General features: G+C 44.1%; 10 non-coding genes and 17 pseudogenes across 10 annotated transcripts; all 27 read right to left on the reverse strand.

Moving 5' to 3' along the window:
- Positions 1 to 57: 57 nt before the first annotated feature.
- Positions 58 to 175, reverse strand: LOC140019642 (5S ribosomal RNA; annotated as a pseudogene).
- A 927-nt stretch (positions 176 to 1102) lies between these two features.
- On the reverse strand, positions 1103 to 1220 carry LOC140020436 (5S ribosomal RNA; annotated as a pseudogene).
- A 925-nt stretch (positions 1221 to 2145) lies between these two features.
- Positions 2146 to 2263, reverse strand: LOC140019643 (5S ribosomal RNA; annotated as a pseudogene).
- A 925-nt stretch (positions 2264 to 3188) lies between these two features.
- On the reverse strand, positions 3189 to 3306 carry LOC140018247 (5S ribosomal RNA; annotated as a pseudogene).
- Positions 3307 to 3717: 411 nt separating this feature from the next.
- Positions 3718 to 3836, reverse strand: LOC140019109 (5S ribosomal RNA). Its single transcript, XR_011824589.1, has one exon. It is a non-coding gene; the product is annotated as a 5S ribosomal RNA (ribosomal RNA).
- Positions 3837 to 4763: 927 nt separating this feature from the next.
- On the reverse strand, positions 4764 to 4881 carry LOC140018715 (5S ribosomal RNA; annotated as a pseudogene).
- Positions 4882 to 5292: 411 nt separating this feature from the next.
- On the reverse strand, positions 5293 to 5411 carry LOC140017825 (5S ribosomal RNA). The gene has a single exon (XR_011824131.1). It is a non-coding gene; the product is annotated as a 5S ribosomal RNA (ribosomal RNA).
- A 926-nt stretch (positions 5412 to 6337) lies between these two features.
- LOC140018248 (5S ribosomal RNA) lies at positions 6338 to 6455 on the reverse strand (annotated as a pseudogene).
- Positions 6456 to 6866: 411 nt separating this feature from the next.
- On the reverse strand, positions 6867 to 6985 carry LOC140017969 (5S ribosomal RNA). The gene has a single exon (XR_011824274.1). It is a non-coding gene; the product is annotated as a 5S ribosomal RNA (ribosomal RNA).
- A 927-nt stretch (positions 6986 to 7912) lies between these two features.
- Positions 7913 to 8030, reverse strand: LOC140018716 (5S ribosomal RNA; annotated as a pseudogene).
- A 411-nt stretch (positions 8031 to 8441) lies between these two features.
- LOC140019120 (5S ribosomal RNA) lies at positions 8442 to 8560 on the reverse strand. Its single transcript, XR_011824590.1, has one exon. It is a non-coding gene; the product is annotated as a 5S ribosomal RNA (ribosomal RNA).
- A 926-nt stretch (positions 8561 to 9486) lies between these two features.
- LOC140018249 (5S ribosomal RNA) lies at positions 9487 to 9604 on the reverse strand (annotated as a pseudogene).
- A 925-nt stretch (positions 9605 to 10529) lies between these two features.
- LOC140018214 (5S ribosomal RNA) lies at positions 10530 to 10647 on the reverse strand (annotated as a pseudogene).
- A 411-nt stretch (positions 10648 to 11058) lies between these two features.
- On the reverse strand, positions 11059 to 11177 carry LOC140019131 (5S ribosomal RNA). The gene has a single exon (XR_011824591.1). It is a non-coding gene; the product is annotated as a 5S ribosomal RNA (ribosomal RNA).
- A 927-nt stretch (positions 11178 to 12104) lies between these two features.
- Positions 12105 to 12222, reverse strand: LOC140018717 (5S ribosomal RNA; annotated as a pseudogene).
- Positions 12223 to 12633: 411 nt separating this feature from the next.
- On the reverse strand, positions 12634 to 12752 carry LOC140019142 (5S ribosomal RNA). The gene has a single exon (XR_011824592.1). It is a non-coding gene; the product is annotated as a 5S ribosomal RNA (ribosomal RNA).
- Positions 12753 to 13679: 927 nt separating this feature from the next.
- Positions 13680 to 13797, reverse strand: LOC140019644 (5S ribosomal RNA; annotated as a pseudogene).
- Positions 13798 to 14722: 925 nt separating this feature from the next.
- On the reverse strand, positions 14723 to 14840 carry LOC140018250 (5S ribosomal RNA; annotated as a pseudogene).
- A 411-nt stretch (positions 14841 to 15251) lies between these two features.
- On the reverse strand, positions 15252 to 15370 carry LOC140019153 (5S ribosomal RNA). The gene has a single exon (XR_011824593.1). It is a non-coding gene; the product is annotated as a 5S ribosomal RNA (ribosomal RNA).
- A 933-nt stretch (positions 15371 to 16303) lies between these two features.
- Positions 16304 to 16421, reverse strand: LOC140019645 (5S ribosomal RNA; annotated as a pseudogene).
- Positions 16422 to 17346: 925 nt separating this feature from the next.
- On the reverse strand, positions 17347 to 17464 carry LOC140018251 (5S ribosomal RNA; annotated as a pseudogene).
- A 411-nt stretch (positions 17465 to 17875) lies between these two features.
- On the reverse strand, positions 17876 to 17994 carry LOC140019164 (5S ribosomal RNA). The gene has a single exon (XR_011824594.1). It is a non-coding gene; the product is annotated as a 5S ribosomal RNA (ribosomal RNA).
- A 933-nt stretch (positions 17995 to 18927) lies between these two features.
- On the reverse strand, positions 18928 to 19045 carry LOC140019646 (5S ribosomal RNA; annotated as a pseudogene).
- A 925-nt stretch (positions 19046 to 19970) lies between these two features.
- Positions 19971 to 20088, reverse strand: LOC140018253 (5S ribosomal RNA; annotated as a pseudogene).
- Positions 20089 to 20499: 411 nt separating this feature from the next.
- LOC140019176 (5S ribosomal RNA) lies at positions 20500 to 20618 on the reverse strand. Its single transcript, XR_011824596.1, has one exon. It is a non-coding gene; the product is annotated as a 5S ribosomal RNA (ribosomal RNA).
- A 927-nt stretch (positions 20619 to 21545) lies between these two features.
- LOC140018718 (5S ribosomal RNA) lies at positions 21546 to 21663 on the reverse strand (annotated as a pseudogene).
- Positions 21664 to 22074: 411 nt separating this feature from the next.
- LOC140019187 (5S ribosomal RNA) lies at positions 22075 to 22193 on the reverse strand. Its single transcript, XR_011824597.1, has one exon. It is a non-coding gene; the product is annotated as a 5S ribosomal RNA (ribosomal RNA).
- Between the last annotated feature and the right edge of the window lie 790 nt (positions 22194 to 22983).

Raw genomic sequence — 22983 nt, forward strand, 5'->3', positions numbered from 1 at the left:
AATTAAATCCCTACCCATACCCGCAAAAATTTCAGGGATCCGATCCGGATCCGGGTGTAGACCCGACCCGTTGACCGGCCTAGGGTCACCCATCCTAGTACTACTGTCGCCCAAGCACGCTTAACTTCGAAGTTCTGATGGGATCCGGTGCATTAGTGCTGGTATGATCGCACCCGCCATGTTCCTTTCGCTTTATTCTTTTAAACTGCCCCGTCCTGTGAAGCAGTGTGGCTTTTCTGGACCCGAATTCATTTTAAGCGTCAATTCAAGAATTTCCCCTCATCCTTTTATTTATTTACTTTTACATTTTTTTCTTGTTGATTTGCACCATTTTTTTTTCCCTCGTCGCGCAACTCTCAATTATCCTGAAATTGATCCTTCACGCTTGCGCTTATACATTTGCGCCGACAACTTTGACCGACGAACCGGGCTTCGATCCAGCCGTACCGTTCCTGACTTGTCTCGCGCCTTCAGATCCGCCTTCATGCTTCGATGAGAAGCAAAATATAAAGCAATCGTTCCGACGGAGCTAAATTACTACAGCATAAAGAACGAAGGGAAAATTTGGATTTCGAAACAAAAAAGGGAGGGGTGCAACACGAGGATTTCCCAGGGGGTCACCTAGGGGTGTCAACGGGCCGGGTCCGGGCCGGAATTCATTATTCCGGACCCGGACCCGGAGCCGACCCGTTTACCCGACGGGTCTTTTATTCGGTGTTCCGGATCCGGACCCGGCGAGTCTCGGATCCGGGTCGGGTCTACCCGAACAAATTTGCCAAAATTTATAATTTCTAACAAAAAAGAGAAAAAGATATATTTGTAAACAAATTTCTAGCTAATGCAAAGAAAAAACCAAATAAGAAAATAAATCAAATTGATTTTACTCAAATACATCATGCTAATCAAATTATATTGATAATATATATTTTTTATAAATTATTAAATCATTTATATCCGGATCCGGGTCTAATACGGGTCGGAATACTATATTCCGTATCCGACCCGTTTTTTTGTTCGAAAAAACGGATCCGGATCCGGATAACGGAATTAAATCCCTACCCATACCCGCAAAAATTTCAGGGATCCGATCCGGATCCGGGTGTAGACCCGACCCGTTGACCGGCCTAGGGTCACCCATCCTAGTACTACTGTCGCCCAAGCACGCTTAACTTCGAAGTTCTGATGGGATCCGGTGCATTAGTGCTGGTATGATCACACCCGCCATGTTCCTTTCGCTTTATTCTTTTAAACTGCCACGTCCTGTGAAGCAGTTTGGCTTTTCTGGACCCGAATTCATTCTAAGCGTCAATTCATGAATTTCCTCTCATCCTTTTATTTATTTATTTTTATATTTTTTTCTTGTTGCTTTGCACCTTTTTTTTCCCTCGTCGCACAACTCTCAATTATCCTGAAATTGATCCTTCACGCTTGCGCTTATGCATTTGCGCCGACAACATTGACCGACGATCCGGGCTTCGATTCAGCCGTACCGTTCCTGACTTGTCTCGCGCCTTCAGATCCGCCTTCATGCTTCGATGAGAAGCAAAATATAAAACAATCGTTCCGACGGAGCTAAATTACTACAGCATAAAGAACGAAGGGAAAATTTGGATTTCGAAACAAAAAAGGGAGGGGTGCAACACGAGGATTTCCCAGGGGGTCACCTAGGGGTGTCAACGGGCCGGGTCCGGGCCGGAATTCTTTATTCCGGACCCGGACCCGGATCCGACCCGTTTACCCGACGGGTCTTTTATTCGGTGTTCCGGATCCGGACCCGGCGAGTCTCGGATCCGGGTCGGGTCTACCCAAACAAATTTGCCAAAATTTATAATTTCTAACAAAAAAGAGAAAAAGATATATTTGTAAACTAATTTCTAGCTAATGCAAAGAAAAAACCAAATAAGAAAATAAATCAAATTGATTTTACTCAAATACATCATCCTAATCAAATTATATTGATAATATATATTTTTTATAAATTATTAAATCATTTATATCCGGATCCGGGTCTAGTACGGGTCGGAATACTATATTCCGTATCCGACCCGTTTTTTTGTTTGAAAAAACGGATCCGGATCCGGATAACGGAATTAAATCCCTACCCATACCCGCAAAAATTTCAGGGATCCGATCCGGATCCGGGTGTAGACCCGACCCGTTGACCGGCCTAGGGTCACCCATCCTAGTACTACTGTCGCCCAAGCACGCTTAACTTCGAAGTTCTGATGGGATCCGGTGCATTAGTGCTGGTATGATCGCACCCGCCATGTTCCTTTCGCTTTATTCTTTTAAACTGCCACGTCCTGTGAAGCAGTTTGGCTTTTCTGGACCCGAATTCATTCTAAGCGTCAATTCATGAATTTCCTCTCATCCTTTTATTTATTTACTTTTATATTTTTTTCTTGTTGCTTTGCACCTTTTTTTTCCCTCGTCGCACAACTCTCAATTATCCTGAAATTGATCCTTCACGCTTGCGCTTATGCATTTGCGCCGACAACTTTGACCGACGATCCGGGCTTCGATCCAGCCGTACCGTTCCTGACTTGTCTCGCGCCTTCAGATCCGCCTTCATGCTTCGATGAGAAGCAAAATATAAAGCAATCGTTCCGACGGAGCTAAATTACTACAGCATAAAGAACGAAGGGGAAATTTGGATTTCGAAACAAAAAAGGGAGGGGTGCAACACGAGGATTTCCCAGGGGGTCACCTAGGGGTGTCAACGGGCCGGGTCCGGGCCGGAATTCATTATTCCGGACCCGGACCCGGATCCGACCCGTTTACCCGACGGGTCTTTTATTCTGTGTTCCGGATCCGGACCCGGCGAGTCTCGGATCCGGGTCGGGTCTACCCGAACAAATTTGCCAAAATTTATAATTTCTAACAAAAAAGAGAAAAAAATATATTTGTAAACTAATTTCTAACTAATGCAAAGAAAAAACCAAATAAGAAAATAAATCAAATTGATTTTACTCAAATACATCATCCTAATCAAATTATATTGATAATATATATTTTTTATAAATTATTAAATCATTTATATCCGGATCCGGGTCTAATACGGGTCGGAATACTATATTCCGTATCCGACCCATTTTTTTGTTTGAAAAAACGGATCCGGATCCGGATAACGGAATTAAATCCCTACCCATACCCGCAAAAATTTCAGCGATCCGATCCGGATCCGGGTCTAGACCCGACCCGTTGACCGGCCTAGGGTCACCCATCCTAGTACTACTGTCGCCCAAGCACGCTTAACTTCGGAGTTCTGATGGGATCCGGTGCATTAGTGCTGGTATGATCGCACCCGCCATGTTCCTTTCGCTTTATTCTTTTAAACTGCCACGTCCTGTGAAGCAGTTTGGCTTTTCTGGACCCGAATTCATTCTAAGCGTCAATTCATGAATTTCCTCTCATCCTTTTATTTATTTACTTTTATATTTTTTTCTTGTTGCTTTGCACCTTTTTTTTCCCTCGTCGCACAACTCTCAATTATCCTGAAATTGATCGTTCACGCTTGCGCTTATACATTTGCGCCGACAACTTTGACCGACGATCCGGGCTTCGATCCAGCCGTACCGTTCCTGACTTGTCTCGCGCCTTCAGATCCGCCTTCATGCTTCGATAAGAAGCAAAATATAAAGCAATCGTTCCGAAGGAGCTAAATTACTACAGCATAAAGAACGAAGGGGAAATTTGGATTTCGAAACAAAAAAGGGAGGGGTGCAACACGAGGACTTCCCAGGGGGTCACCCATCCTAGTACTACTCTCGCCCAAGCACGCTTAACTTCGGAGTTCTGATGGGATCCGGTGCATTAGTGCTGGTATGATCGCACCCACCATGTTCCTTTCGCTTTATTCTTTTAAACTGCCCCGTCCTGTGAAGCAGTGTGGCTTTTCTGGACCCGAATTCATTTTAAGCGTCAATTCAAGAATTTCCCCTCATCCTTTTATTTATTTACTTTTACATTTTTTTCTTGTTGATTTGCACCATTTTTTTTTCCCTCGTCGCGCAACTCTCAATTATCCTGAAATTGATCCTTCACGCTTGCACTTATACATTTGCGCCGACAACTTTGACCGACGATCCGGGCTTCGATCCAGCCGTACCGTTCCTGACTTGTCTCGCGCCTTCAGATCCGCCTTCATGCTTCGATGAGAAGCAAAATATAAAGCAATCGTTCCGACGGAGCTAAATTACTACAGCATAAAGAACGAAGGGGAAATTTGGATTTCGAAACAAAAAAGGGAGGGGTGCAACACGAGGATTTCCCAGGGGGTCACCTAGGGGTGTCAACGGGCCGGGTCCGGGCCGGAATTCATTATTCCGGACCCGGACCCGGATCCGACCCGTTTACCCGACGGGTCTTTTATTCTGTGTTCCGGATCCGGACCCGGCGAGTCTCGGATCCGGGTCGGGTCTACCCGAACAAATTTGCCAAAATTTATAATTTCTAACAAAAAAGAGAAAAAAATATATTTGTAAACTAATTTCTAACTAATGCAAAGAAAAAACCAAATAAGAAAATAAATCAAATTGATTTTACTCAAATACATCATCCTAATCAAATTATATTGATAATATATATTTTTTATAAATTATTAAATCATTTATATCCGGATCCGGGTCTAATACGGGTCGGAATACTATATTCCGTATCCGACCCATTTTTTTGTTTGAAAAAACGGATCCGGATCCGGATAACGGAATTAAATCCCTACCCATACCCGAAAAAATTTCAGCGATCCGATCCGGATCCGGGTCTAGACCCGACCCGTTGACAGGCCTAGGGTCACCCATCCTAGTACTACTGTCGCCCAAGCACGCTTAACTTCGGAGTTCTGATGGGATCCGGTGCATTAGTGCTGGTATGATCGCACCCGCCATGTTCCTTTCGCTTTATTCTTTTAAACTGCCACGTCCTGTGAAGCAGTTTGGCTTTTCTGGACCCGAATTCATTCTAAGCGTCAATTCATGAATTTCCTCTCATCCTTTTATTTATTTACTTTTATATTTTTTTCTTGTTGCTTTGCACCTTTTTTTTCCCTCGTCGCACAACTCTCAATTATCCTGAAATTGATCCTTCACGCTTGCGCTTATACATTTGCGCCGACAACTTTGACCGACGATCCGGGCTTCGATCCAGCCGTACCGTTCCTGACTTGTCTCGCGCCTTCAGATCCGCCTTCATGCTTCGATGAGAAGCAAAATATAAAGCAATCGTTCCGACGGAGCTAAATTACTACAGCATAAAGAACGAAGGGGAAATTTGGATTTCGAAACAAAAAAGGGAGGGGTGCAACACGAGGACTTCCCAGGGGGTCACCCATCCTAGTACTACTCTCGCCCAAGCACGCTTAATTTCGGAGTTCTGATGGGATCCGGTGCATTAGTGCTGGTATGATCGCACCCACCATGTTCCTTTCGCTTTATTCTTTTAAACTGCCCCGTCCTGTGAAGCAGTGTGGCTTTTCTGGACCCGAATTCATTTTAAGCGTCAATTCAAGAATTTCCCCTCATCCTTTTATTTATTTACTTTTACATTTTTTTCTTGTTGATTTGCACCATTTTTTTTCCCTCGTCGCGCAACTCTCAATTATCCTGAAATTGATCCTTCACGCTTGCACTTATACATTTGCGCCGACAACTTTGACCGACGATCCGGGCTTCGATCCAGCCGTACCGTTCCTGACTTGTCTCGCGCCTTCAGATCCGCCTTCATGCTTCGATGAGAAGCAAAATATAAAGCAATCGTTCCGACGGAGCTAAATTACTACAGCATAAAGAACGAAGGGGAAATTTGGATTTCGAAACAAAAAAGGGAGGGGTGCAACACGAGGATTTCCCAGGGGGTCACCTAGGGGTGTCAACGGGCCGGGTCCGGGCCGGAATTCATTATTCCGGACCCGGACCCGGATCCGACCCGTTTACCCGACGGGTCTTTTATTCTGTGTTACGGATCCGGACCCGGCGAATCTCGGATCCGGGTCGGGTCTACCCGAACAAATTTGCCAAAATTTATAATTTCTAACAAAAAAGAGAAAAAAATATATTTGTAAACTAATTTCTAACTAATGCAAAGAAAAAACCAAATAAGAAAATAAATCAAATTGATTTTACTCAAATACATCATCCTAATCAAATTATATTGATAATATATATTTTTTATAAATTATTAAATCATTTATATCCGGATCCGGGTCTAGTACGGGTCGGAATACTATATTCCGTATCCGACCCGTTTTTTTGTTTGAAAAAACGGATCCGGATCCGGATAACGGAATTAAATCCCTACTCATACCCGCAAAAATTTCAGGGATCCGATCCGGATCCGGGTGTAGACCCGACCCGTTGACCGGCCTAGGGTCACCCATCCTAGTACTACTGTCGCCCAAGCACGCTTAACTTCGGAGTTCTGATGGGATCCGGTGCATTAGTGCTGGTATGATCGCACCCGCCATGTTCCTTTCGCTTTATTCTTTTAAACTGCCACGTCCTGTGAAGCAGTTTGGATTTTCTGGACCCGAATTCATTCTAAGCGTCAATTCATGAATTTCCTCTCATCCTTTTATTTATTTACTTTTATATTTTTTTCTTGTTGCTTTGCACCTTTTTTTTCCCTCGTCGCACAACTCTCAATTATCCTGAAATTGATCCTTCACGCTTGCGCTTATACATTTGCGCCGACAACTTTGACCGACGATCCGGGCTTCGATCCAGCCGTACCGTTCCTGACTTGTCTCGCGCCTTCAGATCCGCCTTCATGCTTCGATAAGAAGCAAAATATAAAGCAATCGTTCCGACGGAGCTAAATTACTACAGCATAAAGAACGAAGGGGAAATTTGGATTTCGAAACAAAAAAGGGAGGGGTGCAACACGAGGACTTCCCAGGGGGTCACCAATCCTAGTACTACTCTCGCCCAAGCACGCTTAACTTCGGAGTTCTGATGGGATCCGGTGCATTAGTGCTGGTATGATCGCACCCACCATGTTCCTTTCGCTTTATTCTTTTAAACTGCCCCGTCCTGTGAAGCAGTGTGGCTTTTCTGGACCCGAATTCATTTTAAGCGTCAATTCAAGAATTTCCCCTCATCCTTTTATTTATTTACTTTTACATTTTTTTCTTGTTGATTTGCACCATTTTTTTTTCCCTCGTCGCGCAACTCTCAATTATCCTGAAATTGATCCTTCACGCTTGCACTTATACATTTGCGCCGACAACTTTGACCGACGATCCGGGCTTCGATCCAGCCGTACCGTTCCTGACTTGTCTCGCGCCTTCAGATCCGCCTTCATGCTTCGATGAGAAGCAAAATATAAAGCAATCGTTCCGACGGAGCTAAATTACTACAGCATAAAGAACGAAGGGGAAATTTGGATTTCGAAACAAAAAAGGGAGGGGTGCAACACGAGGATTTCCCAGGGGGTCACCTAGGGGTGTCAACGGGCCGGGTCCGGGCCGGAATTCATTATTCCGGACCCGGACCCGGATCCGACCCGTTTACCCGACGGGTCTTTTATTCTGTGTTCCGGATCCGGACCCGGCGAGTCTCGGATCCGGGTCGGGTCTACCCGAACAAATTTGCCAAAATTTATAATTTCTAACAAAAAAGAGAAAAAAATATATTTGTAAACTAATTTCTAACTAATGCAAAGAAAAAACCAAATAAGAAAATAAATCAAATTGATTTTACTCAAATACATCATCCTAATCAAATTATATTGATAATATATATTTTTTATAAATTATTAAATCATTTATATCCGGATCCGGGTCTAATACGGGTCGGAATACTATATTCCGTATCCGACCCGTTTTTTTGTTTGAAAAAACGGATCCGGATCCGGATAACGGAATTAAATCCCTACCCATACCCGAAAAAATTTCAGCGATCCGATCCGGATCCGGGTCTAGACCCGACCCGTTGACAGGCCTAGGGTCACCCATCCTAGTACTACTGTCGCCCAAGCACGCTTAACTTCGGAGTTCTGATGGGATCCGGTGCATTAGTGCTGGTATGATCGCACCCGCCATGTTCCTTTCGCTTTATTCTTTTAAACTGCCACGTCCTGTGAAGCAGTTTGGCTTTTCTGGACCCGAATTCATTCTAAGCGTCAATTCATGAATTTCCTCTCATCCTTTTATTTATTTACTTTTATATTTTTTTCTTGTTGCTTTGCACCTTTTTTTTCCCTCGTCGCACAACTCTCAATTATCCTGAAATTGATCCTTCACGCTTGCGCTTATACATTTGCGCCGACAACTTTGACCGACGATCCGGGCTTCGATCCAGCCGTACCGTTCCTGACTTGTCTCGCGCCTTCAGATCCGCCTTCATGCTTCGATGAGAAGCAAAATATCAAGCAATCGTTCCGACGGAGCTAAATTACTACAGCATAAAGAACGAAGGGGAAATTTGGATTTCGAAACAAAAAAGGGAGGGGTGCAACACGAGGACTTCCCAGGGGGTCACCCATCCTAGTACTACTCTCGCCCAAGCACGCTTAACTTCGGAGTTCTGATGGGATCCGGTGCATTAGTGCTGGTATGATCGCACCCGCCATGTTCCTTTCGCTTTATTCTTTTAAACTGCCCCGTCCTGTGAAGCAGTGTGGCTTTTCTGGACCCGAATTCATTTTAAGCGTCAATTCAAGAATTTCCCCTCATCCTTTTATTTATTTACTTTTACATTTTTTTCTTGTTGATTTGCACCATTTTTTTTCTCTCGTCGCGCAACTCTCAATTATCCTGAAATTGATCCTTCACGCATGCGCTTATACATTTGCGCCGACAACTTTGACCGACGATCCGGGCTTCGATCCAGCCGTACCGTTCCTGACTTGTCTCGCGCCTTCAGATCCGCCTTCATGCTTCGATGAGAAGCAAAATATAAAGCAATCGTTCCGACGGAGCTAAATTACTACAGCATAAAGAACGAAGGGAAAATTTGGATTTCGAAACAAAAAAGGGAGGGGTGCAACACGAGGATTTCCCAGGGGGTCACCTAGGGGTGTCAACGGGCCGGGTCCGGGCCGGAATTCATTATTCCGGACCCGGACCCGGAGCCGACCCGTTTACCCGACGGGTCTTTTATTCGGTGTTCCGGATCCGGACCCGGCGAGTCTCGGATCCGGGTCGGGTCTACCCGAACAAATTTGCCAAAATTTATAATTTCTAACAAAAAAGAGAAAAAGATATATTTGTAAACTAATTTCTAGCTAATGCAAAGAAAAAACCAAATAAGAAAATAAATCAAATTGATTTTACTCAAATACATCATCCTAATCAAATTATATTGATAATATATATTTTTTATAAATTATTAAATCATTTATATCCGAATCCGGGTCTAATACGGGTCGGAATACTATATTCCGTATCCGACCCGTTTTTTTGTTTGAAAAAACGGATCCGGATCCGGATAACGGAATTAAATCCCTACCCATACCCGCAAAAATTTCAGGGATCCGATCCGGATCCGGGTGTAGACCCGACCCGTTGACCGGCCTAGGGTCACCCATCCTAGTACTACTGTCGCCCAAGCACGCTTAACTTCGGAGTTCTGATGGGATCCGGTGCATTAGTGCTGGTATGATCGCACCCGCCATGTTCCTTTCGCTTTATTCTTTTAAACTGCCACGTCCTGTGAAGCAGTTTGGCTTTTCTGGACCCGAATTCATTCTAAGCGTCAATTCATGAATTTCCTCTCATCCTTTTATTTATTTACTTTTATATTTTTTTCTTGTTGCTTTGCACCTTTTTTTTCCCTCGTCGCACAACTCTCAATTATCCTGAAATTGATCCTTCACGCTTGCGCTTATGCATTTGCGCCGACAACTTTGACCGACGATCCGGGCTTCGATCCAGCCGTACCGTTCCTGACTTGTCTCGCGCCTTCAGATCCGCCTTCATGCTTCGATGAGAAGCAAAATATAAAGCAATCGTTCCGACGGAGCTAAATTACTACAGCATAAAGAACGAAGGGGAAATTTGGATTTCGAAACAAAAAAGGGAGGGGTGCAACACGAGGATTTCCCAGGGGGTCACCTAGGGGTGTCAACGGGCCGGGTCCGGGCCGGAATTCATTATTCCGGACCCGGACCCGGATCCGACCCGTTTACCCGACGGGTCTTTTATTCTGTGTTCCGGATCCGGACCCGGCGAGTCTCGGATCCGGGTCGGGTCTACCCGAACAAATTTGCCAAAATTTATAATTTCTAACAAAAAAGAGAAAAAAATATATTTGTAAACTAATTTCTAACTAATGCAAAGAAAAAACCAAATAAGAAAATAAATCAAATTGATTTTACTCAAATACATCATCCTAATCAAATTATATTGATAATATATATTTTTTATAAATTATTAAATCATTTATATCCGGATCCGGGTCTAGTACGGGTCGGAATACTATATTCCGTATCCGACCCGTTTTTTTGTTTGAAAAAACGGATCCGGATCCGGATAACGGAATTAAATCCCTACCCATACCCGCAAAAATTTCAGGGATCCGATCCGGATCCGGGTGTAGACCCGACTCGTTGACCGGCCTAGGGTCACCCATCCTAGTACTACTGTCGCCCAAGCACGCTTAACTTCGGAGTTCTGATGGGATCCGGTGCATTAGTGCTGGTATGATCGCACCCGCCATGTTCCTTTCGCTTTATTCTTTTAAACTGCCACGTCCTGTGAAGCAGTTTGGCTTTTTTGGACCCGAATTCATTCTAAGCGTCAATTCATGAATTTCCTCTCATCCTTTTATTTATTTACTTTTATATTTTTTTCTTGTTGCTTTGCACCTTTTTTTTCCCTCGTCGCACAACTCTCAATTATCCTGAAATTGATCCTTCACGCTTGCGCTTATACATTTGCGCCGACAACTTTGACCGACGATCCGGGCTTCGATCCAGCCGTACCGTTCCTGACTTGTCTCGCGCCTTCAGATCCGCCTTCATGCTTCGATAAGAAGCAAAATATAAAGCAATCGTTCCGACGGAGCTAAATTACTACAGCATAAAGAACGAAGGGGAAATTTGGATTTCGAAACAAAAAAGGGAGGGGTGCAACACGAGGACTTCCCAGGGGGTCACCCATCCTAGTACTACTCTCGCCCAAGCACGCTTAACTTCGGAGTTCTGATGGGATCCGGTGCATTAGTGCTGGTATGATCGCACCCACCATGTTCCTTTCGCTTTATTCTTTTAAACTGCCCCGTCCTGTGAAGCAGTGTGGCTTTTCTGGACCCGAATTCATTTTAAGCGTCAATTCAAGAATTTCCCCTCATCCTTTTATTTATTTACTTTTACATTTTTTTCTTGTTGATTTGCACCATTTTTTTTTCCCTCGTCGCGCAACTCTCAATTATCCTGAAATTGATCCTTCACGCTTGCACTTATACATTTGCGCCGACAACTTTGACCGACGATCCGGGCTTCGATCCAGCCGTACCGTTCCTGACTTGTCTCGCGCCTTCAGATCCGCCTTCATGCTTCGATGAGAAGCAAAATATAAAGCAATCGTTCCGACGGAGCTAAATTACTACAGCATAAAGAACGAAGGGGAAATTTGGATTTCGAAACAAAAAAGGGAGGGGTGCAACACGAGGATTTCCCAGGGGGTCACCTAGGGGTGTCAACGGGCCGGGTCCGGGCCGGAATTCATTATTCCGGACCCGGACCCGGATCCGACCCGTTTACCCGACGGGTCTTTTATTCTGTGTTCCGGATCCGGACCCGGCGAGTCTCGGATCCGGGTCGGGTCTACCCGAACAAATTTGCCAAAATTTATAATTTCTAACAAAAAAGAGAAAAAAATATATTTGTAAACTAATTTCTAACTAATGCAAAGAAAAAACCAAATAAGAAAATAAATCAAATTGATTTTACTCAAATACATCATCCTAATCAAATTATATTGATAATATATATTTTTTATAAATTATTAAATCATTTATATCCGGATCCGGGTCTAATACGGGTCGGAATACTATATTCCGTATCCGACCCGTTTTTTTGTTTGAAAAAACGGATCCGGATCCGGATAACGGAATTAAATCCCTACCCATACCCGCAAAAATTTCAGCGATCCGATCCGGATCCGGGTCTAGACCCGACCCGTTGACAGGCCTAGGGTCACCCATCCTAGTACTACTGTCGCCCAAGCACGCTTAACTTCGGAGTTCTGATGGGATCCGGTGCATTAGTGCTGGTATGATCGCACCCGCCATGTTCCTTTCGCTTTATTCTTTTAAACTGCCACGTCCTGTGAAGCAGTTTGGCTTTTCTGGACCCGAATTCATTCTAAGCGTCAATTCATGAATTTCCTCTCATCCTTTTATTTATTTACTTTTATATTTTTTTCTTGTTGCTTTGCACCTTTTTTTTCCCTCGTCGCACAACTCTCAATTATCCTGAAATTGATCCTTCACGCTTGCGCTTATACATTTGCGCCGACAACTTTGACCGACGATCCGGGCTTCGATCCAGCCGTACCGTTCCTGACTTGTCTCGCGCCTTCAGATCCGCCTTCATGCTTCGATGAGAAGCAAAATATCAAGCAATCGTTCCGACGGAGCTAAATTACTACAGCATAAAGAACGAAGGGGAAATTTGGATTTCGAAACAAAAAAGGGAGGGGTGCAACACGAGGACTTCCCAGGGGGTCACCCATCCTAGTACTACTCTCGCCCAAGCACGCTTAACTTCGGAGTTCTGATGGGATCCGGTGCATTAGTGCTGGTATGATCGCACCCGCCATGTTCCTTTCGCTTTATTCTTTTAAACTGCCCCGTCCTGTGAAGCAGTGTGGCTTTTCTGGACCCGAATTCATTTTAAGCGTCAATTCAAGAATTTCCCCTCATCCTTTTATTTATTTACTTTTACATTTTTTTCTTGTTGATTTGCACCATTTTTTTTTCCCTCGTCGCGCAACTCTCAATTATCCTGAAATTGATCCTTCACGCATGCGCTTATACATTTGCGCCGACAACTTTGACCGACGATCCGGGCTTCGATCCAGCCGTACCGTTCCTGACTTGTCTCGCGCCTTCAGATCCGCCTTCATGCTTCGATGAGAAGCAAAATATAAAGCAATCGTTCCGACGGAGCTAAATTACTACAGCATAAAGAACGAAGGGAAATTTTGGATTTCGAAACAAAAAAGGGAGGGGTGCAACACGAGGATTTCCCAGGGGGTCACCTAGGGGTGTCAACGGGCCGGGTCCGGGCCGGAATTCATTATTCCGGACCCGGACCCGGAGCCGACCCGTTTACCCGACGGGTCTTTTATTCGGTGTTCCGGATCCGGACCCGGCGAGTCTCGGATCCGGGTCGGGTCTACCCGAACAAATTTGCCAAAATTTATAATTTCTAACAAAAAAGAGAAAAAGATATATTTGTAAACTAATTTCTAGCTAATGCAAAGAAAAAACCAAATAAGAAAATAAATCAAATTGATTTTACTCAAATACATCATCCTAATCAAATTATATTGATAATATATATTTTTTATAAATTATTAAATCATTTATATCCGAATCCGGGTCTAATACGGGTCGGAATACTATATTCCGTATCCGACCCGTTTTTTTGTTTGAAAAAACGGATCCGGATCCGGATAACGGAATTAAATCCCTACCCATACCCGCAAAAATTTCAGGGATCCGATCCGGATCCGGGTGTAGACCCGACCCGTTGACCGGCCTAGGGTCACCCATCCTAGTACTACTGTCGCCCAAGCACGCTTAACTTCGAAGTTCTGATGGGATCCGGTGCATTAGTGCTGGTATGATCGCACCCGCCATGTTCCTTTCGCTTTATTCTTTTAAACTGCCACGTCCTGTGAAGCAGTTTGGCTTTTCTGGACCCGAATTCATTCTAAGCGTCAATTCATGAATTTCCTCTCATCCTTTTATTTATTTACTTTTATATTTTTTTCTTGTTGCTTTGCACCTTTTTTTTCCCTCGTCGCACAACTCTCAATTATCCTGAAATTGATCCTTCACGCTTGCGCTTATGCATTTGCGCCGACAACTTTGACCGACGATCCGGGCTTCGATCCAGCCGTACCGTTCCTGACTTGTCTCGCGCCTTCAGATCCGCCTTCATGCTTCGATGAGAAGCAAAATATAAAGCAATCGTTCCGACGGAGCTAAATTACTACAGCATAAAGAACGAAGGGGAAATTTGGATTTCGAAACAAAAAAGGGAGGGGTGCAACACGAGGATTTCCCAGGGGGTCACCTAGGGGTGTCAACGGGCCGGGTCCGGGCCGGAATTCATTATTCCGGACCCGGACCCGGATCCGACCCGTTTACCCGACGGGTCTTTTATTCTGTGTTCCGGATCCGGACCCGGCGAGTCTCGGATCCGGGTCGGGTCTACCCGAACAAATTTGCCAAAATTTATAATTTCTAACAAAAAAGAGAAAAAAATATATTTGTAAACTAATTTCTAACTAATGCAAAGAAAAAACCAAATAAGAAAATAAATCAAATTGATTTTACTCAAATACATCATCCTAATCAAATTATATTGATAATATATATTTTTTATAAATTATTAAATCATTTATATCCGGATCCGGGTCTAATACGGGTCGGAATACTATATTCCGTATCCGACCCATTTTTTTGTTTGAAAAAACGGATCCGGATCCGGATAACGGAATTAAATCCCTACCCATACCCGCAAAAATTTCAGCGATCCGATCCGGATCCGGGTCTAGACCCGACCCGTTGACCGGCCTAGGGTCACCCATCCTAGTACTACTGTCGCCCAAGCACGCTTAACTTCGGAGTTCTGATGGGATCCGGTGCATTAGTGCTGGTATGATCGCACCCGCCATGTTCCTTTCGCTTTATTCTTTTAAACTGCCACGTCCTGTGAAGCAGTTTGGCTTTTCTGGACCCGAATTCATTCTAAGCGTCAATTCATGAATTTCCTCTCATCCTTTTATTTATTTACTTTTATATTTTTTTCTTGTTGCTTTGCACCTTTTTTTTCCCTCGTCGCACAACTCTCAATTATCCTGAAATTGATCCTTCACGCTTGCGCTTATACATTTGCGCCGACAACTTTGACCGACGATCCGGGCTTCGATCCAGCCGTACCGTTCCTGACTTGTCTCGCGCCTTCAGATCCGCCTTCATGCTTCGATGAGAAGCAAAATATCAAGCAATCGTTCCGACGGAGCTAAATTACTACAGCATAAAGAACGAAGGGGAAATTTGGATTTCGAAACAAAAAAGGGAGGGGTGCAACACGAGGACTTCCCAGGGGGTCACCCATCCTAGTACTACTCTCGCCCAAGCACGCTTAACTTCGGAGTTCTGATGGGATCCGGTGCATTAGTGCTGGTATGATCGCACCCGCCATGTTCCTTTCGCTTTATTCTTTTAAACTGCCCCGTCCTGTGAAGCAGTGTGGCTTTTCTGGACCCGAATTCATTTTAAGCGTCAATTCAAGAATTTCCCCTCATCCTTTTATTTATTTACTTTTACATTTTTTTCTTGTTGATTTGCACCATTTTTTTTTCCCTCGTCGCGCAACTCTCAATTATCCTGAAATTGATCCTTCACGCATGCGCTTATACATTTGCGCCGACAACTTTGACCGACGATCCGGGCTTCGATCCAGCCGTACCGTTCCTGACTTGTCTCGCGCCTTCAGATCCGCCTTCATGCTTCGATGAGAAGCAAAATATAAAGCAATCGTTCCGACGGAGCTAAATTACTACAGCATAATGAACGAAGGGAAAATTTGGATTTCGAAACAAAAAAGGGAGGGGTGCAACACGAGGATTTCCCAGGGGGTCACCTAGGGGTGTCAACGGGCCGGGTCCGGGCCGGAATTCATTATTCCGGACCCGGACCCGGACCCGGAGCCGACCCGTTTACCCGACGGGTCTTTTATTCGGTGTTCCGGATCCGGACCCGGCGAGTCTCGGATCCGGGTCGGGTCTACCCGAACAAATTTGCCAAAATTTATAATTTCTAACAAAAAAGAGAAAAAGATATATTTGTAAACTAATTTCTAGCTAATGCAAAGAAAAAACCAAATAAGAAAATAAATCAAATTGATTTTACTCAAATACATCATCCTAATCAAATTATATTGATAATATATATTTTTTATAAATTATTAAATCATTTATATCCGAATCCGGGTCTAATACGGGTCGGAATACTATATTCCGTATCCGACCCGTTTTTTTGTTTGAAAAAACGGATCCGGATCCGGATAACGGAATTAAATCCCTACCCATACCCGCAAAAATTTCAGGGATCCGATCCGGATCCGGGTGTAGACCCGACCCGTTGACCGGCCTAGGGTCACCCATCCTAGTACTACTGTCGCCCAAGCACGCTTAACTTCGAAGTTCTGATGGGATCCGGTGCATTAGTGCTGGTATGATCGCACCCGCCATGTTCCTTTCGCTTTATTCTTTTAAACTGCCACGTCCTGTGAAGCAGTTTGGCTTTTCTGGACCCGAATTCATTCTAAGCGTCAATTCATGAATTTCCTCTCATCCTTTTATTTATTTACTTTTATATTTTTTTCTTGTTGCTTTGCACCTTTTTTTTCCCTCGTCGCACAACTCTCAATTATCCTGAAATTGATCCTTCACGCTTGCGCTTATGCATTTGCGCCGACAACTTTGACCGACGATCCGGGCTTCGATCCAGCCGTACCGTTCCTGACTTGTCTCGCGCCTTCAGATCCGCCTTCATGCTTCGATGAGAAGCAAAATATAAAGCAATCGTTCCGACGGAGCTAAATTACTACAGCATAAAGAACGAAGGGGAAATTTGGATTTCGAAACAAAAAAGGGAGGGGTGCAACACGAGGATTTCCCAGGGGGTCACCTAGGGGTGTCAACGGGCCGGGTCCGGGCCGGAATTCATTATTCCGGACCCGGACCCGGATCCGACCCGTTTACCCGACGGGTCTTTTATTCTGTGTTCCGGATCCGGACCCGGCGAGTCTCGGATCCGGGTCGGGTCTACCCGAACAAATTTGCCAAAATTTATAATTTCTAACAAAAAAGAGAAAAAAATATATTTGTAAACTAATTTCTAACTAATGCAAAGAAAAAACCAAATAAGAAAATAAATCAAATTGATTTTACTCAAATACATCATCCTAATCAAATTATATTGATAATATATATTTTTTATAAATTATTAAATCATTTATATCCGGATCCGGGTCTAGTACGGGTCGGAATACTATATTCCGTATCCGACCCGTTTTTTTGTTTGAAAAAACGGATCCGGATCCGGATAACGGAATTAAATCCCTACCCATACCCGCAAAAATTTCAGGGATCCGATCCGGATCCGGGTGTAGACCCGACCCGTTGACCGGCCTAGGGTCACCCATCCTAGTACTACTGTCGCCCAAGCACGCTTAACTTCGGAGTTCTGATGGGATCCGGTGCATTAGTGCTGGTATGATCGCACCCGCCATGTTCCTTTCGCTTTATTCTTTTAAACTGCCACGTCCTGTGAAGCAGTTTGGCTTTTCTGGACCCGAATTCATTCTAAGCGTCAATTCATGAATTTCCTCTCATACTTTTATTTATTTACTTTTATATTTTTTTCTTGTTGCTTTGCACCTTTTTTTTCCCTCGTCGCACAACTCTCAATTATCCTGAAATTGATCCTTCACGCTTGCGCTTATACATTTGCGCCGACAACTTTGACCGACGATCCGGGCTTCGATCCAGCCGTACCGTTCCTGACTTGTCTCGCGCCTTCAGATCCGCCTTCATGCTTCGATGAGAAGCAAAATATCAAGCAATCGTTCCGACGGAGCTAAATTACTACAGCATAAAGAACGAAGGGGAAATTTGGATTTCGAAACAAAAAAGGGAGGGGTGCAACACGAGGACTTCCCAGGGGGTCACCCATCCTAGTACTACTCTCGCCCAAGCACGCTTAACTTCGGAGTTCTGATGGGATCCGGTGCATTAGTGCTGGTATGATCGCACCCGCCATGTTCCTTTCGCTTTATTCTTTTAAACTGCCCCGTCCTGTGAAGCAGTGTGGCTTTTCTGGACCCGAATTCATTTTAAGCGTCAATTCAAGAATTTCCCCTCATCCTTTTATTTATTTACTTTTACATTTTTTTCTTGTTGATTTGCACCATTTTTTTTTCCCTCGTCGCGCAACTCTCAATTATCCTGAAATTGATCCTTCACGCATGCGCTTATACATTTGCGCCGACAACTTTGACCGACGATCCGGGCTTCGATCCAGCCGTACCGTTCCTGACTTGTCTCGCGCCTTCAGATCCGCCTTCATGCTTCGATGAGAAGCAAAATATAAAGCAATCGTTCCGACGGAGCTAAATTACTACAGCATAATGAACGAAGGGAAAATTTGGATTTCGAAACAAAAAAGGGAGGGGTGCAACACGAGGATTTCCCAGGGGGTCACCTAGGGGTGTCAACGGGCCGGGTCCGGGCCGGAATTCATTATTCCGGACCCGGACCCGGACCCGGAGCCGACCCGTTTACCCGACGGGTCTTTTATTCGGTGTTCCGGATCCGGACCCGGCGAGTCTCGGATCCGGGTCGGGTCTACCCGAACAAATTTGCCAAAATTTATAATTTCTAACAAAAAAGAGAAAAAGATATATTTGTAAACTAATTTCTAGCTAATGCAAAGAAAAAACCAAATAAGAAAATAAATCAAATTGATTTTACTCAAATACATCATCCTAATCAAATTATATTGATAATATATATTTTTTATAAATTATTAAATCATTTATATCCGAATCCGGGTCTAATACGGGTCGGAATACTATATTCCGTATCCGACCCGTTTTTTTGTTTGAAAAAACGGATCCGGATCCGGATAACGGAATTAAATCCCTACCCATACCCGCAAAAATTTCAGGGATCCGATCCGGATCCGGGTGTAGACCCGACCCGTTGACCGGCCTAGGGTCACCCATCCTAGTACTACTGTCGCCCAAGCACGCTTAACTTCGAAGTTCTGATGGGATCCGGTGCATTAGTGCTGGTATGATCGCACCCGCCATGTTCCTTTCGCTTTATTCTTTTAAACTGCCACGTCCTGTGAAGCAGTTTGGCTTTTCTGGACCCGAATTCATTCTAAGCGTCAATTCATGAATTTCCTCTCATCCTTTTATTTATTTACTTTTATATTTTTTTCTTGTTGCTTTGCACCTTTTTTTTCCCTCGTCGCACAACTCTCAATTATCCTGAAATTGATCCTTCACGCTTGCGCTTATGCATTTGCGCCGACAACTTTGACCGACGATCCGGGCTTCGATCCAGCCGTACCGTTCCTGACCTGTCTCGCGCCTTCAGATCCGCCTTCATGCTTCGATGAGAAGCAAAATATAAAGCAATCGTTCCGACGGAGCTAAATTACTACAGCATAAAGAACGAAGGGGAAATTTGGATTTCGAAACAAAAAAGGGAGGGGTGCAACACGAGGATTTCCCAGGGGGTCACCTAGGGGTGTCAACGGGCCGGGTCCGGGCCGGAATTCATTATTCCGGACCCGGACCCGGATCCGACCCGTTTACCCGACGGGTCTTTTATTCTGTGTTCCGGATCCGGACCCGGCGAGTCTCGGATCCGGGTCGGGTCTACCCGAACAAATTTGCCAAAATTTATAATTTCTAACAAAAAAGAGAAAAAAATATATTTGTAAACTAATTTCTAACTAATGCAAAGAAAAAACCAAATAAGAAAATAAATCAAATTGATTTTACTCAAATACATCATCCTAATCAAATTATATTGATAATATATATTTTTTATAAATTATTAAATCATTTATATCCGGATCCGGGTCTAGTACGGGTCGGAATACTATATTCCGTATCCGACCCGTTTTTTTGTTTGAAAAAACGGATCCGGATCCGGATAACGGAATTAAATCCCTACCCATACCCGCAAAAATTTCAGGGATCCGATCCGGATCCGGGTGTAGACCCGACCCGTTGACCGGCCTAGGGTCACCCATCCTAGTACTACTGTCGCCCAAGCACGCTTAACTTCGGAGTTCTGATGGGATCCGGTGCATTAGTGCTGGTATGATCGCACCCGCCATGTTCCTTTCGCTTTATTCTTTTAAACTGCCACGTCCTGTGAAGCAGTTTGGCTTTTCTGGACCCGAATTCATTCTAAGCGTCAATTCATGAATTTCCTCTCATCCTTTTATTTATTTACTTTTATATTTTTTTCTTGTTGCTTTGCACCTTTTTTTTCCCTCGTCGCACAACTCTCAATTATCCTGAAATTGATCCTTCACGCTTGCGCTTATACATTTGCGCCGACAACTTTGACCGACGATCCGGGCTTCGATCCAGCCGTACCGTTCCTGACTTGTCTCGCGCCTTCAGATCCGCCTTCATGCTTCGATAAGAAGCAAAATATAAAGCAATCGTTCCGACGGAGCTAAATTACTACAGCATAAAGAACGAAGGGGAAATTTGGATTTCGAAACAAAAAAGGGAGGGGTGCAACACGAGGACTTCCCAGGGGGTCACCCATCCTAGTACTACTCTCGCCCAAGCACGCTTAACTTCGGAGTTCTGATGGGATCCGGTGCATTAGTGCTGGTATGATCGCACCCACCATGTTCCTTTCGCTTTATTCTTTTAAACTGCCCCGTCCTGTGAAGCAGTGTGGCTTTTCTGGACCCGAATTCATTTTAAGCGTCAATTCAAGAATTTCCCCTCATCCTTTTATTTATTTACTTTTACATTTTTTTCTTGTTGATTTGCACCATTTTTTTTTCCCTCGTCGCGCAACTCTCAATTATCCTGAAATTGATCCTTCACGCTTGCACTTATACATTTGCGCCGACAACTTTGACCGACGATCCGGGCTTCGATCCAGCCGTACCGTTCCTGACTTGTCTCGCGCCTTCAGATCCGCCTTCATGCTTCGATGAGAAGCAAAATATAAAGCAATCGTTCCGACGGAGCTAAATTACTACAGCATAAAGAACGAAGGGGAAATTTGGATTTCGAAACAAAAAAGGGAGGGGTGCAACACGAGGATTTCCCAGGGGGTCACCTAGGGGTGTCAACGGGCCGGGTCCGGGCCGGAATTCATTATTCCGGACCCGGACCCGGATCCGACCCGTTTACCCGACGGGTCTTTTATTCTGTGTTCCGGATCCGGACCCGGCGAGTCTCGGATCCGGGTCGGGTCTACCCGAACAAATTTGCCAAAATTTATAATTTCTAACAAAAAAGAGAAAAAAATATATTTGTAAACTAATTTCTAACTAATGCAAAGAAAAAACCAAATAAGAAAATAAATCAAATTGATTTTACTCAAATACATCATCCTAATCAAATTATATTGATAATATATATTTTTTATAAATTATTAAATCATTTATATCCGGATCCGGGTCTAATACGGGTCGGAATACTATATTCCGTATCCGACCCGTTTTTTTGTTTGAAAAAACGGATCCGGATCCGGATAACGGAATTAAATCCCTACCCATACCCGAAAAAATTTCAGCGATCCGATCCGGATCCGGGTCTAGACCCGACCCGTTGACAGGCCTAGGGTCACCCATCCTAGTACTACTGTCGCCCAAGCACGCTTAACTTCGGAGTTCTGATGGGATCCGGTGCATTAGTGCTGGTATGATCGCACCCGCCATGTTCCTTTCGCTTTATTCTTTTAAACTGCCACGTCCTGTGAAGCAGTTTGGCTTTTCTGGACCCGAATTCATTCTAAGCGTCAATTCATGAATTTCCTCTCATCCTTTTATTTATTTACTTTTATATTTTTTTCTTGTTGCTTTGCACCTTTTTTTTCCCTCGTCGCACAACTCTCAATTATCCTGAAATTGATCCTTCACGCTTGCGCTTATACATTTGCGCCGACAACTTTGACCGACGATCCGGGCTTCGATCCAGCCGTACCGTTCCTGACTTGTCTCGCGCCTTCAGATCGGCCTTCATGCTTCGATGAGAAGCAAAATATCAAGCAATCGTTCCGACGGAGCTAAATTACTACAGCATAAAGAACGAAGGGGAAATTTGGATTTCGAAACAAAAAAGGGAGGGGTGCAACACGAGGACTTCCCAGGGGGTCACCCATCCTAGTACTACTCTCGCCCAAGCACGCTTAACTTCGGAGTTCTGATGGGATCCGGTGCATTAGTGCTGGTATGATCGCACCCGCCATGTTCCTTTCGCTTTATTCTTTTAAACTGCCCCGTCCTGTGAAGCAGTGTGGCTTTTCTGGACCCGAATTCATTTTAAGCGTCAATTCAAGAATTTCCCCTCATCCTTTTATTTATTTACTTTTACATTTTTTTCTTGTTGATTTGCACCATTTTTTTTTCCCTCGTCGCGCAACTCTCAATTATCCTGAAATTGATCCTTCACGCATGCGCTTATACATTTGCGCCGACAACTTTGACCGACGATCCGGGCTTCGATCCAGCCGTACCGTTCCTGACTTGTCTCGCGCCTTCAGATCCGCCTTCATGCTTCGATGAGAAGCAAAATATAAAGCAATCGTTCCGACGGAGCTAAATTACTACAGCATAAAGAACGAAGGGAAAATTTGGATTTCGAAACAAAAAAGGGAGGGGTGCAACACGAGGATTTCCCAGGGGGTCACCTAGGGGTGTCAACGGGCCGGGTCCGGGCCGGAATTCATTATTCCGGACCCGGACCCGGACCCGGAGCCGACCCGTTTACCCGACGGGTCTTTTATTCGGTGTTCCGGATCCGGACCCGGCGAGTCTCGGATCCGGGTCGGGTCTACCCGAACAAATTTGCCAAAATTTATAATTTCTAACAAAAAAGAGAAAAAGATATATTTGTAAACTAATTTCTAGCTAATGCAAAGAAAAAACCAAATAAGAAAATAAATCAAATTGATTTTACTCAAATACATCATCCTAATCAAATTATATTGATAATATATATTTTTTATAAATTATTAAATCATTTATATCCGAA

The sequence above is a fragment of the Coffea arabica genome, chromosome 11c (genome assembly GCF_036785885.1).
Source record: "Coffea arabica cultivar ET-39 chromosome 11c, Coffea Arabica ET-39 HiFi, whole genome shotgun sequence".
Lineage (NCBI taxonomy): Eukaryota > Viridiplantae > Streptophyta > Magnoliopsida > Gentianales > Rubiaceae > Coffea > Coffea arabica.